This window comes from Numida meleagris, chromosome 1, assembly GCF_002078875.1.
Source record: "Numida meleagris isolate 19003 breed g44 Domestic line chromosome 1, NumMel1.0, whole genome shotgun sequence".
In the NCBI taxonomy this organism is placed as follows: Eukaryota; Metazoa; Chordata; class Aves; order Galliformes; family Numididae; genus Numida; species Numida meleagris.
Window position 1 is genome coordinate 3,358,625 of NC_034409.1, and position 15,413 is coordinate 3,374,037.

Genomic DNA, 15,413 nt, shown 5'->3' on the forward strand with positions numbered 1-15,413 from the left:
AGCTTGCTTGTCTTTGTTGGCCTTGGAGCTGGGGAGCTGGTTTCTCAAGGTGGACACTACCACTGTCCTTTGGCACAGAGCACCCAAGGCCAAGCCCAATTCCATGTAGCAGATGCAGAGGTAGGTATCTGTTCAGAGCATGTGCCTACAATGCGTAAGCCAGGTACATAAAGGATGTTTTTGGTGTTCTTGAGTGAATTAAATCAACAAACCCCAAGAAGAGGAGAGCCCTGGGCTGTCCCAACCATGGCTCATTGATGCTGTATGTGTTGCACTGGGCTCTGATTTGGGACAATTCCAAGTACTGAGCAGTTTCTAGTACCTCTCTCTGCATGCTGGCAGCCCCTTCTTACTTAGAGAAGTCATGTGAGAGAAGAAAGAGGAGCAGGAAAAAAAGGATGAATTAAAGAGCAAGACATTATTAAGATGGGCTAACGTACTTCGACATGTACTAGGGTAAATTAGGTATGAAGTACTAAGCCACTAAGAAATATACACCTTTTTTTTTTGCATTAAAAATCTCTGACATATCAAAGGATTGGAGTACATCTGGGTAATGCTTATTGACAGCAATGACTTCAGAAGTACAAACAAATGACAGCCATACCGGCCGTGTTCCCTGGCTTTGAGCTCAGCTGGCCACCAGGCTAACTATTTCGCTGTCCAAAATGGGGAAATTATATTCAAGCTGCCCATCAGGAGCATCAAGCTCAGATCTGTACCCAGACGTTGTCTAGGAGAGCATTTGTTAGCCTTGGCCAAATCTGCAGCAGGCAGCACACTAAAAATTAAACAGTATGGGCAGTTCTTGATCTTGTGCCCTGTCCCTTTGTAGTCACCAGCAGCCATTGGATCAGACCAAAGTCCAGCCAGTTCCACCAGCTACCTCCAGCAGTGCCCTTGTGTGCAGCCTCACACTCTGGACTATGGGGCTGTTTGCAGTAAGCAGGTCTCCACCCTGGAGAAATTAGGGACTGGGATCTGTCTCATGTCCCGCAGCATTGCATAAAAACAGGAAAGCCATGCAGTCACTGTGGCTAAAAGCAAATTCATGATTAGCTAATATGTTTTGCTGTAATAGTAACACAGTGATGTCTGGAGCTAGCTCAATAGCCAAAAAATGCTGGTGATAGTTACACCCTGTGCTTTGCACAGAACAATAAATAAACGATCCAACAAAAACGCCTTACTTGGTTTGTCCCATTTCTTTGCTAAGGTGCAGGCAGAAGTGCTAAGTCCTAAGCTCTTGGGGGCAGGACTTGTCATGTTTTAGGCTGAGGCTTCCATCATTCTTCATTCATCACTGTCCTCTGTGGCTTTCAGAAATCCCAACTATGAAGCAACTATTCCCAAGTGTAACATAAACAGCTGAGCTGGTAGACGCTCTGCTTTTGCCTTGTGTCGTCACTGTCTACAGCAAAAGGAGCTATAGAGACGAGTTACATCAAGGGAATCTTTACATCAAGGTGCATCATATGCCATATCTCTTGTTAGGGACAGCATGCACGTCCCAAAAGGGCTGTTGAGTGGATGGGAAGGTAGAGGTGTGACCTTGAGCTCCTTCAAGGTGCACCATGTCTCTCCACCAACACCAGCGTGCTGGGATCCCTTACCTTTCCATAAAGCAGAGTCTGCAAAGGATAATGTCAGCAAGGATCCCCCAAACCTTTTCCTCTCCTGTTTCCAGAAATGGAATGCTTCCCAGGGGAGTCAGGAATGGCCCAACAGGGATGATGTGGCTTTTGGCTAGCCCTCTTCACCTGTGACTCTCAGAGCTTTTGGCAAAGCACACTCTTTGCTTTTCGATAATTGCAATAATCTAAGCAATGTGCATAATGATTCAGAGTTTTCATAATTACATACCTTCATCCAAAGGACACGATACAAAGCTGTCTATCTGCAACACAAATTAATTTTCCTTTGTTAAGTTTGCAGCCATGAGTTAATTGCACAGGAAGAAAATGGAGAAGACTTCAGATGCTATCCCAAGAAATTGTTGCTGTCATTCATCCAGCTGGTCAGGATGTGATGACGATAGGTATCAGTTACTCAGCAACTGATTTGGCATTGGTCTCCTTTGATTTAATGCTCTGTAGACTCACTTGAACTTGTATGCAGAAACAAGTTCTCCTAAGGACACATAGAGTCTTCTCCTGGAAATGTAGTATTTCTTGTGGATTCTGGGATTCCTTTGAATTGGAGGGAGGAGTTTTCACACTGGGGAGCAGACTGCTTGTGAATCAGCCTTCAGAAGAATTAAATTTGCTTACAATTTAAGATTTAGTTAATGCACAGGATGATCCTTTGGCAACATTGTGATGCAAGCTTGACGTTTTGAGGTTATAAACCTCAAGCAAATAAAAGCAGAAAGAAGAATGACTTCGGAAAAGTTCCACTGGGCTATAAGTCAGAGGCTGTTCCACAACATTTTATCTCTGAAATGTCATGCTGTACTGGCCTCAAAGCTAGAAGAACAGACGGTTCATCTAATACAATTATTTTAGGATCCTTTCATCATAAACAGTGCACATGCCAAAATGAAAACGTATCATGGGAAAGCATTTCTCATTGAAGCCTGAATCTCCTCCCTAATGTTTATTCTATGTCATGGAGAACACTAAGGGCTAAAATACACTCTGGGTTAAAAACACTGGCATAAGTTCTTGCAACACAAGTCTGGCAGAGATTCAGGACGTGACAGCTGAAGGAGGCTGCAGTCTCCCTCGCACCAACAAACTAGCTGGTGGCTGATGACGGTGAGCGAGGAAAAGGGATGATGAAGAGAAACCTGAAGCATGCCACAGCAGTCTGCTCCCTTCTGCAGCTGCTGCCTTCTGTCCTGGATCCCTGCAGTGTCAGCGTGTGTCCCAGCTCCTGGTGTTGTAAGGTATGTGGGCAGCATCCCATTCTTGTATTGATGGAAATCTCCACGTGGTGCTAATTTGCACCTCCTTGCAACAGCGCTTTAAATGACATCCTTGGTTGCAAAGCAACCTCTTCTTCATTTTCAGGAACAACACAAAGTCTTTTTCCTGCGAAAAAAGCTTTCAGTGCTATTAGATGAGTTGAGGCTGCTGTATAATTCTCTTATTCCCAGCACGCTCACATTTAGTTGATTATTTGGGCTATTTAATCGCTCCCACATTCTTGGCCATTGTCTTCTGTCTTGCAAGCATGATCTACAATTTTCACCACACCGCGCTTTGTTTTCTTTAGATTCATCTTATTTCATCACAATCCTGCTACCATGGAGCCGATGTAACTGACTTCCACGTCACCAGCAAGTTTCTCAGTGATGACTTTCATCACTTCCTCTGGGTCAGTCCTAAAGACATCAAAAAATCCAGGGTCCAAAAGAAGTAAATTGAAGAATTCAATAACTCCAGTATAATTGCATTTCAAATTAAATTATAAGATGCGATGGTGAAATAGTTTTTAATCCATTTAGTGCACCAGATTAGTTTTCATATGTTTTTCTTTAATTGGGATTGTGTTCAGGAACTGTTTGATAACTCACAGAAATCTAAATCATTTATAACAACCTTATCTTTATTAACCAAACTTACATTCCTGCTAAATAAAACATCCATTTGTTTGACATGACAGGCTTTCCATAAAACTGCCCAGGCATATCAATCATGTTAGCGTCCTTTAATTCATTCCTAATCATATCCAAATCAGATTTTCTTTGATGTTGTTCGGGATTGGTGTTAGATAATGAATTCATAATTACCTGAGATTTTGCTATTATAGCAAGAACAGTCTTCCGAATTCTACACAAATGTATACACATAGAATCAACCCATTTTGTGGGGTGTCCCTGCTTGAGCAAGGGGTTGGACCAGAAGACCTCCAGAGATCACTTCCAACCTCAACCATTCTGTAATTCTGTAAAGAGCAGGACAGCAGCACAACCACACCAGGCTCACCCGCAGAGGATCCCAACACTGCAGAACATTTTGGGTGGGGAAAGATCTCCAGAAGTCTCCAAGCTGACCCCTCTGCAACAGGGGGTCAGTTGCTGTCAGTTTCTGGTCACGTTACTGAGAGCCTTGCCCAGCTGCAAGGATGGAGATTCCAACAGATCTGTTCCTTTTGATCACCTTCACTGTAATTTTTTTTTCCTCCTAATATTTAGTGTTGTAAGATACTTTGCTGCAACTTGCGTCAGTTGCCTCTTCTTCTACCTCTGTGCCTCTCCATGAAAAAATCCAGCGATGCCTTTTCAATGAACTCCAGAATCATAGAGCATCCGAAGTTGGAAGGGACCCATAAAGATCATCGAGTCCAGTGACCTTCACTCTTTTGGGTCCCACCAACCATTCTATATGGGCTCAGCACTGTTAGGTTCTGCGGTGAGATGCTCTGCTTCTTTTTTTCCTGTTCTCTGCTGACATGGAACTTGACAGCTATATTCATGAAGCTTAAAGGGTCCCTACATCTTTGTACCTGCTCAATGGAGAGTGCTAGTGAGCATGGAGAGCATCAGGAAAGCTTGAGCAGAAATCACTCCTGAATGGTTAACAAGAAATGAGAGGTGAGTGGGTGTAGGTGGAACTGTGGGTCTGGTCCTCATGTGACCTTGCAGGTTCAGCTTCTTCCTTGTTTTAAGATGTTCTCATTTTATGAGGAACAGTGACCCAAAGAGCTAGGAACTTCATTTAACGCATTTCGTATGAGCCTGGGCTTGTTGTCTGATTTATTAAAAGATAACACAATTTTTGATGAAAAGCAATGCCATCTGTTTACTGGACGCTATAAATCTCAAAGAGTATAGGGATGTTTCAGTGCACAGAACATTCAAACCTCCTAACTGCCTTTCCTAAATGCCTGCTCGGCCTCCCACTGAGCTGGAGAGGGGTGCCTCAGCATGCAGGCATCCTCTGTGATGCTTACAGGAACATCACAAAAATCTGTCACCCTAAAAAGAGTTTTAGGTAAAGACTACTAAATCTAGGCATTGGGAAAAAGAAGGAAGGAGATGAGAAATGAGAAATGGCCTACTCCATCCTGCTGGTTGGGAGTGAAAGACGAGGCACGGACTGGTGTAGTGGAGAGCTGAGGATGGCTTTAAAAGACAAATTGATTATTAATTATATTTGTGATAAGAGAGCAAACAATGGTTTGCTACCTGGAAAAAGAACTTCTGCAAAGATATATGCTAGGCTTTGCCTTGCAAGCATAGCAGGAGGGCTTTGAGCTATGCTGGGAGGAGGCTGGCAATGACATCCAAGTGAAGGAGGAGATGATGGAGAGATGGATGAGGCTGTGAGTGGTGAGGAGGATCTGGCTGAGAATGGGAAGGCGAAGGTTAACTTCTTCAGAGTTTATCCCCCTGAAGAAAGGAAGGAGTGAGTAAAGTAGAGAAGGGAGAAGGGGCAATAAGCTTTACAAAGACTGGAAACAAGATTAGGAAAAAGATATCTGGAAAGGAATGCCGTGACTATGGAGGACTAATATGAGAAAGATCAGGGACAAAATGAGTTTCAATTAGTAAGGAATATAAGGGTGATAAAAGAAAGCTCTGTAAAGATATCAGAATATCAAGCTATAAGAAGGTGGCAATGGAAATTACTGGTAACTGAATTAATGGAAAACGAGAGACTACGAAGGAAAGGCAGAAACAATCATTATTTCTTATGCTTCAGCCATGAGGATGACGAGGAGATATTTATCAGAACTGGCGTACTGCATAAGACAACGCAAAAGAGCCCAACAGAAGATGGACCGATTTCAGCCAGCAGAGGTGGATGAAGTTCCCTCAGAGTGCTGCGGGCACTGGCCAGAGCAATTCCCAAACAGTCTATCTGGGAGAGATCCTGGGGAATGGAATCCCTCATTCTCCAGGAAGGAAGAAAGGCAAACGTAGCGCCTGTCTTCAAAGAGAGAGAAGCAGAGCTGAGGGAATTACCCAGCAGTCAGTTAGCATGTAATGAAGAAAAACATTACAATAAACTGTTAATTAGTTATTAAGCACTTGACTGATAATAGAAATACACAATCAACCAGCTTCAATTTGTCAGAGTGATGTCAAAGCTATCTAAATTTCCATCTTTCAAAAAAACAACCGTTTTATAAAATTAGGGAGAGGGAGTATATGTGATGCATCTGGAAATAAACAGGGTTTTCAGCACCCTTCCACATCACATTCCCATAAACTGACCAGGAACTATGATCTCTGTTAAGTCATCTCAAGGCATAAAAGAGAGAAACAGCTGTATATCATACAAGAGTTACTAATACCCTTCCTCTGGATTTAAAGAGCATTCCAAACAGGCTCCCATAGGGTTTACATTTGGACCTAATTCTAATATTTTCATTAGTTGTTTGGATGATGAAATAAAGAATATATAATTACTCCGGAGGATGTGTTCCAAAATGTTCCTGGGAAATAGTATAAAATCAACCAGAAATGGTTCAGTACAGAAGCAACAAAACTCACAAATGCAAAGTGGCGAACTGGTCAAGCAGCCATTCAGAAGAAGAAGAGCTGTGAATGAGACATAGACAGTGCATAGTTGCTGCAGAAAAAAAAAAAAAGTAAACCTTGTTCTGAGATGTATGAACAAGAGTGTAATAGGTGAAAAATGAGAAGCAATTATCCCACTGTAACAAGGCTCAGTTGGAATGCAGGGTGTGGGCTTGGATGCTGTACTAGAAGAAAGTAGAAGATATGTAGACAAATAGGAAAGCAACAGGGATTACTGACAGTTGGAAAAGCTAGAGGACAGGCTGACAAATTTTCTTTGCGTTGTCTAGAAAGGAAAAGACTGCGGGAGAAGACAGAGGAGACTTATAACAAAGATATTGAAAATTGTTCTGTGTCCAACAGAACTAAACTGGTTTGGTTTGCTGTGAGAAGCATTGTTGTTAGATAGATGGGAAAGAAGAAAAATCCACAAATCAACACTAAAAGATTTTTTATTCAAAGAGAAGTTATTTGAATTAAAATAAAAACTTATAAATGAATTGCTACATCTTTCGCCCTGGACATGGATTAGCCTCTCACAGAGCCAGTTTCATTTTGCTCAGGGTATAGAAGGGATTTACAATCCATTTTCAGCTCTCCCTTTCCATGGCTGCATTCTCTAGGTGTGCCAAGGCTTCCATGTCCCCTGACCATCCAGAACGTGAAATACTGATGCAAGTCTGGTGTTTTCACTTTAGCATGGCTTCAAACATTTTGTTGGTGTTAATCAACAGCAGAAAGGCAGTGACACCAAATGAAGCACGGAGCTTTCCCCAGCCAATACCAAAATCAGCCCTTCCTCCTGTGCATAGTTTCACCAGTTTTGTTTTCTAGGGACCAATGTCAGTCTATATAAACATAATGAAGAGAATCCTTTCCTGCATCTCACACAGGCATCATGTTGTTTGCAGGTGGATGAATGCGGCTCTGTGGTCCTCCTTCCTAAGGGCTAAAGAAATCAGTGTGTGCTGGAGTGTAAAGCTGTTGTGGAAAAATATGCATTACATGGCAAAGAAACAGAATGTTTCTCATTTTTCCCTAACAAGGAACTCCTAACTTGAAAATAAAGCAATAATACAGGGATAATTTTTTTTTCAGAGCAGTTGTTCAAGAAGGACATTTGAGGAGGAGGACAAAGAGGAAAGGAGTTCACAGCTCACTTGGAAAGAACATACTTTCCCTGAACTCTAGGAAGATTATGAAACAATGTGCTGGATGTCTCTGGGTGGAGATAAAGGAAGAGAGAAATCAAACAAAATCAGAAGCAGTCTCACAGTAGAATCTATTGTACATCAACTAATGAAAAAAGGAGACCAAGGAAAGATCTTTTGAAAAATAAAGGAACTGCTAAAAGAATGATTGCTGGTGAAGCTGAAGGAAAATGATATGCCAAGATCGAGGACATCTTGAATTTTGTTGTGATAAGAAAGAGAAAAATAAGGAAAGGAGGATGTAGTTTAAAATATTGACTGTTTCACCTTGTAGCCCTTAAGATTTTGGGAAACTTTCTGCTACTTTGAAGGTGTTATCTTTTCCTCTCTTAGACCGATACCAAATTCTGAATGAACTGGTTACTACGGGCATTTTTATTTTGTGAAACACTTCATTCATTTCACACAAGTAACATGACTGCAGATTGACCTTCTCGATGCAGGTGTGCTGTATGGTTTCGGGGAGGGAATGATGTTTGTCCTTACTTATGGAGGAGCAGCAACCGAGCCCTGGTCAGAACTGAGTGGTCCTGATAAGCAGCATGTACCAGTATAGGCACAAGTACCTATGAATTTATTGCTGCATTTCACCTTGAATATCTATGAAATGCATGAGACTTCATTTTTTCAACTTAAAAATCACTTTATGGATCTTGTATGATGCTCACAGCATCCCCATTCAGCAAGAGAATCATTCCTGCTCTCAAGAGCATGAAACAGGGACACAGAGTTCAATAATTAATATCTAGAAAATTCTGATAAGACTTGAAGGCAAGACTCCCTTTGTTCACTGGAGAAATTAGGTGGAAAATCAATGCTCATGCTGTCTCTGCACTACTCTACTTGGCCACTTAGGGGATGTTGGTGTGGCTCTGGTGAATGCACTTCACATGTTGCTGAAAAGGTGCATGAGGAAATGATCAGATAGGGTAGGATGTGGTTAAAGCCTCAGTTTGCAAACTGGAGCTAATGTCGGAGAAGTGTATTATGTCTTGCATCCACTAAAAGCCTCCAACAATATCCTCCCAGTAAGATGGAGGAGCAGCAGAGAAGGAATTGTGACTTCCCAAGTCCCAGCAGCTCCTGAAGTTGCTCCTGTTGATATTCAGTTACATGCAGCCCCGGACGTAGAGCACTGCACTATGGCTTGCTCCAGCCCTGAGGTTCAGCTGTAACCAAAGCAGCTGCAGGAGGCAGGGCCACAGCGAGACACAACCCCAAACCAGGGTTGTCATTAGACCTCCAGCCACCTGCGTGGAACCAGCAAAGAGGAGGAAGCATGCTACCAGCCCCTTTCCTTCTTCATCTCGCCTATCCAGGCTGTGCAGGATTGGGCAAGAGATCAGGCAGGAGCTAGCTGGTGGTACTGTGAGCTGTGGGAAGGGTCATTGGGGTTTTTCTCCCTGTTGTTCAGCCTGGACATGCTGATTGACCAAATAATTCTCTATACGTTCTTCCTTTCCATCTCATACCACGCAGCTCTGCTATGGCTTTTCCTTCACCTCACCTCCAGCCTCAAGCATTTCCCACCCCTGTTGACCCATGCACCCCTTCCGCTTCCAAATCATGGTATTAACTTGACATTTGCAAAAGGTCATGTTTGCTCCGCCTGAGAGTTATATTCCTCACTCTTCTGTCTTTTTGCTATGTAAGCCCTTCAAGGCAGAGATTATCTCCATGGGTGTGGCTATAGACTGTCCAGGAAAATGTCCCTGATCTTGTTTGGTGGTCTAGCAGCTGCTATAGATACAATAAACTTACTTCCTGGTAGAGAAGCTGCTTCCATAGACTAAAATTTTATAGAGAATCATAGAATCATTAAGGTTGGAAAAGACCTCTAAGTTCATCTAGTCCAACCATCCACCTACCACCAATATTGCCCACTAAACCGTGTCCCTAAGTACAACAAGTATTATGGATTACAGATTAATCATCAGAGGTTAAGGAATCTTAACTTATACACAAGTCTTCCTTTCAGAAGAGGTTCATATGCAGCACCTCCTGGCAGAACCACCAGTGCCTTCATTTTAAAGAGCACCAACACCAGGTTACTGCAAGCGTCCATTCAGATAGTGTGGTATTGCTGGAGCAGATGCCATTTGTGTCTGTAGCAGGAACAAATGGGAAGTAAGGCAGGTGGCACGCGACACATATTTGTACATCTATTTTATGCATATAAAGGCACATCTTTTTTTAGCTTGTAGTTTCAGTCGCGCTGAAATTGTTTGCTGCATCAAATTAACTGCATTTGAGAACCAACGCTGTGCTCAACGTTAGTATGGCCGTCCTGCAGTAGGTCCAAGCAAGGTGGTAGAGAAAGGCCTTACAAATTAATTCAGGTAAGAATGGGTCTAAGCCTGCCCCCTAGTCCTGCTCATCATCCTGCATTTGCCCCCAGCACAGGGCTCTCCCAAGCCATCATCTCAGCTAAGCAATCTGCAGGGCTCCAACCTAGGAAGAAGCTCAGCACCATTCCTATTGTCCGTGAGGACGTACCACGCTTGGCTCTATTGAAGCCTAAACCAGCACCGAGCGTCACCGACAGGGCAGCATATGGCAGAGCTGTGGCTCAGTGTAGATACAATTAGTCTATATAAATTAATTGGCAGGGATGCACAGGTTGCATGGCCAGAAGGCTGCTGCCAGCCCAGATGTGCTATGGTTAAGCTCTGCTTTGGTTTCTGGGTCTTGCCCTCCTACCCAAGTACTGATTTTTATGCAACCTCCAAGAACAGAACTGTCTTTGAATTAGCTGCTCTCTCTCAAGTTTATATGATACTAGGAGAGGGGTTTGGACAAGCCTGCAAACAGAAAAAGATCATGGCAGAACCCTTATTTCCTTAGGGAAGCAGCTCAAAGGAATACGTGCATCTATTCTCAACTGTTGCTGCGCTCACGACCCACACAAATAACAGGGAAAAGTGAACAAGCAGCCGACTGCAGAATGGGAACAGGGAAAATGACTCAGCAAGCTTGGCACCAAGCTGGAGGAAATGCAGGTACATTATAACCTTGCTTAAGCATCCATCTCGTTTGTGACACGATGTAGAAACAGCAGCTAGTGCGGGTATTTGCATCTGATGGAAACATCCCTTCTGATAAATGATTCAGCTCTGCTCTTACAAACAGTTATATATGGGAGCAGAGCAGGTGAGAGGCTCCATTTGTATTTGCCAGTACGGGAGAGAAAAAATTCAATGAAAACCTCTCGTTGCTTTTTAAATATCTTTTTTTTTCCCTCTGTTATCAGTTGACAAATAGCTGCTGAATTATAGTTTCATGCTTTGTTCATGTCATTTTTCCTAAGATCAGTATTTCCTGCTACATCACCTTAGAAACTTGATCAACAAACACTGTGCTCTTCATGTAAACAGAGCTTTATTTTACTCTTTTTTTTGACAGCAGCCAGTGTTTTAGAAACCAGAACATTTCAGGTTCCCTGGGCTATTTGCCTCAATTTCACAATTTGGTTTTGGTTTTGAGGGCCTGTCAGCATTGTTTACACATGGATATGTGTGAGCAGCAATGTTTTCATGCAAGCGGCAAAGAAAATACATTACTGCAAATTGCTTTTCGGAATCAGACCTTCCCTTCTATTGAGTATCTAAATGAAACGGCACTTTCTAACACATAGGAACTAAAGACTAAAACAAATCAGAACGAGAAGTGAAACGAGAAGATCTAGTTTCAGTGGCTGAGATGAACGAGAAAGAGGCAAAGACAATATTCACAAGTAGGAAGGAACATCTCCGGAGCTCTATCTCTAATACAACCCAGAGGTTTTTATCTGTACTGAAGGAATGGAGGAACTCTGCAGGGCCCTGAATGTATTTCCCCAGGGAATGGCATCGACTCCGGTCCTGCCAGTGCTTTGCCTGTGCTGGTGCCCCACGCTAAGGTGATTTTTTTTGTGTGTTTTTGTGGAAAACCAGGGCTGCAGTTCTACGAAACAAGCCCTGTGGATCTGAACAAGAAAAGTTTTCTTGTTTTCACTGTAAGAACATTTCCCAGGCAGCTGCGGTGAAAACACTTACAAATGAATCCAGCAGTAAACGGGGAGATTATTTTTGCTAGTTTTAACAAAACTGCGCAGAACGACCGGCTACTGAGCCTCCTGGGATCTGCCACAACACAGAGACAGACTCCATCAGCTAGGGATTACTTTTAAGGCAGATATTAAAGCCTATCACATGATGACGGATTTTCCTATATGTTCACTTCAATGGGACGCTTTAAATCCCACGTGCACACGTGTGTACGCACGTGTACGTGCACACTAGTGTTTATTCAAACCTTTTTCATTCACAGCCAGACGCAGCCCTAGGCTCCTCCGGGCCTTTCCAGGGAAGATGGACTTGGGAGAAAGAGAGAGAATGATACTTAAACCTCACATTTTTGAAAATAAGTTTTTAAAGCAAATAAGATCGGGTGGGCAGAGCCAAGCTTGTAAAGATTTTATAAGAAGCAATGCTTCTAAGAGGAGGCAGAATCCTTGCTCTTTCTTAGTCCAAGACCTTGTTATAAGAATTTGGAGCAAACATGGTGAAAAAGTGAGTTTTTAAAGAAATGCATCCTTTTGCTTTTCTGCTCAGCTGTAACCTAAAGCATCTAGGCTCGACAAAATGAAACACAGCCGCATGACGATGTGGCTGCTGCTGCTGCTCTGCCTCCTGCAAATCTTCCCGTCGGAGCCTGGGAGGAGAGCGATGCCTTCTCTGAGCCGAAATCCTGCCGCCGGGTGAAGCTCAGCATTGCAAAGCAGGGCTGGGCTCTGCAGCGAGGAGTTTGGTCGGAGGTGTCTGTCTGCAAGGGTTAGCATGGCGAGGTAACTCTCTTCCCATGACACAGCAGAACAGCAGCAGCAGCAGCAGCAGTGTAAGTGATTGGTTCTGGCAGCGCTCCGAGGAGACTAATTTATATCCCAGTTCCAGCCTCCTTCTCCTTTAAGAACAATCCTGAGGAGGGAATATGGAAAAAAAAAAAGAAGCTTAGTGGGGTAGGCAGATAAACATCAAAGAAACGGAAAGGGAGGAATACAGGAGCTAGAATCCATGGTGGTGGGACAGCCTGGATATTATGGCAGAAGGAGTGATAGAAAACACCCCAAAACTCAGTAGGGAAGGGCAGACGAGCAAGCACAAGTTGGAGGGTGGATATAGGGAAGCATTATTGGAACGGGCTGCCCGAGGAGGTGGTGGAGTCATCACCCCTGGAGGTGTTCATGAAGAGGGCAGATGTGGCACTGAGGGACATGGGTTAGTGGGCATGGTGGGGATGGGCTGATGGTTGGACTAGATGATCTCAGTGGTCTTTTCCAACCTTGATGACTCTATGATTCTATGACTGAGCTCTCCAGGGAAGAGAAGGAAGGGAGCATGAGCTATGCTTCATTTAGTTAACTCTTTTTTTGTTGTTGAAATCATTAACAGCTTCTACAAAAGTCCTGTTTACGTACTGAAAAAAAATAAATAATCAAGTATCCGAAACACCGATCTGTTAAATATACAGCTTCTCGTGTGGGCACGCTGAATGTAATGGGGTCAAGCAAAAATATTCCAACTCCAAAAATCCCAGCAGGAGAATGGAAGGACCAGGACAGGGCCTATCCGAGCAGCTCTGCTCCCATACCATGGCCGGGCCACCCTGTCTCATGGATGCTCGACAGCCATTGGCGTCAAGCTGAGGTGGAAGAGGTGTTACATATGGCTCCCTTCAAGGGAACTCCATGAGATGTTGAATAAATGGGATAAATTGTATTCCAGCCCTGTTCTCAGTGCTGTGGGTCACGCTTTGTATTATCGAGGGGCTGCGATTTTCAGCAAAGGCTGTAAGGAGCGGAATGTGGCAATGCGTCCTCACTCATTTTTTTAGAATTATAGAATCTTAGAATATCCCGTCTTGGAAGGAACCCATAAGGGATCATCAAGTCCAACTCCCGGCTCCACGCAGGACCACCCAAAAATCAGACCATATGGCTGAGAGCGTTGTCCTGACACTAATTGAACTCCAGCAGCTTGGTACCGTGACCAGTGCCCTGGGCAGCCCATTTCAGTGCCCGACCATCCTCTTGCAGGTATTTTAATTGCAAAATGCATAGCCCTCCAGCTAGCCCCCCGACCCTCACACTCAGCTGCAAAGACTGCCACAGCGTCATGGATTTGTGAGCCGAATCTGGGGAACTCCTGAGGGAGCAGCGCAGCACCTTATCCCCCGGACACCACGAGAGTCTCCCTGCGGGGCAAAGGACTGAAGATGGGTCCGTGGAGCGGGTGGGCTTTAGCCCCATCCCCACCACCCTTGGGGCATCAGCTTGAGCCGAAGCCACTTCAGCACTGAAGGCAGAACAGCAGCCTCCGAAGCGCCGGCCGCCAGCGGGGCTCCACCGGGAGACCCCCGCCGCGTGCGTGGGATCGGGTCTCCCCAAAGCGTGGAAAATGTCATCTTATTGCCTTTTTCCTTACGTAGGGAGAGTCTGTTCGTGTGCAGGGATTGCGCTAGGGTAGTGCCAGGCATCACTCCTTGAAGCATCTCTCACTACAAAAATCTCTAACATTACCCCGTGTTAGAAAGCTGATGTTGTTACAGATTAGCTCCTCACTAAATAGTTTTTCCATCAGCCGGCTGAGCTGCAGATCTAAAAGCACGCTTGCAAGCAACGCACCAACTCTGTGCACCAGCACAGCAATGGCACTGCTCGCATCCTCTGCCTCCTCGCTGGCACAAACAAGTTTTTGCCACTTCAGCACCGGAGCCGCAGCCGAGCGGAGCCGCGCTGGATCCCGCAGCCGCAGGGTGCATCCGCGCTGCGCAAGGTGCCAGGCGGGCGGGATGCTGAGAGCAAAGGGGGGAGTGGGGAGGGATGAAATAACTGGTAGTAATAGCGATGGGGGAAAAATTAGTAGGGATAAGGGGAAAAATAGTAGTGAGAAAGGTAGGGGAAAAAAATAGTAATGATAAGGTTAGGGGAAAAAAAAAGTAGTGATAAGGGTAGGGAAAAATAGTAAGGATAGGGGAAAAATAGTAAGGATGAGGGGAAAGGAGTGATAAGGATAGGGGAAAGGGGGAAATAGTGATGATAGGGAAAGGGGGGAAAATAGTAGCGGTAAGGATAGGTAAAGGGGGAAAAACAGCGACGATGAGGGTAGGGAGAGGGAAGCGAGTTGCTGGGACTCGAGGAGCCCGCTCGGTGCGGGGAGCGCGGCCCCGGCAGCGTCGCGGCTGCGGGCGGTGGAGCCCCGAGGGCGGGGGAGGCCCGGGGGTGCCGTCGGGTCCGGCATCGTCACGTGAAAGTCCCCTTTAAGTTTCCATCGAGAGGCCTGCGGGTGTCACATGATGGACATGATATAATGAAACAACATTGTGGGGAGGGAAGCATTAGGGCAGCGCGGGGCAGAGGGAGCGCGGAGGGGGCACGCAGCTCACCCCGGCCCGCAGCCCTGCACCTGTCTGCGAGCTCCATAGCGGGCGGAGGGGGAGCGGAGCGGAGGTGAGTGAGGAGCGGGGCCGGAGCGCTGCGCGGAGGCGGCCGCGCCGGTTGCGCTGCGTGTGTGTGTGTGTGTGTGCGGGGGGGGGCCCGGCGGGGCTGTGCGGGAGAGGCGGCCCCGCCATGTTTAGCGCGGCGGAGCTCCGCGTAAAGAGGGGGGGGGGGGGGGGGAGGAAAAAAAAAGCCCCGCGGAGCTCCGTGCCCGCCTCGATGTCCGCATTCCAGCTCATGTTGCGCAGATAAAATTCAA

General features: G+C 45.2%; 1 long non-coding RNA gene across 1 annotated transcript in view; it reads left to right on the top strand.

The window, feature by feature from the left end:
* LOC110392239 overlaps positions 2,524-15,413 on the top strand; it is a 144,012-nt gene continuing 131,122 nt past the window's right edge. The window contains exons 1-2 of the long non-coding RNA XR_002434273.1: positions 2,524-2,887; positions 7,568-15,166. This is a non-coding gene — a long non-coding RNA (uncharacterized LOC110392239). The remainder of the gene's footprint in view (positions 2,888-7,567; positions 15,167-15,413) is intronic.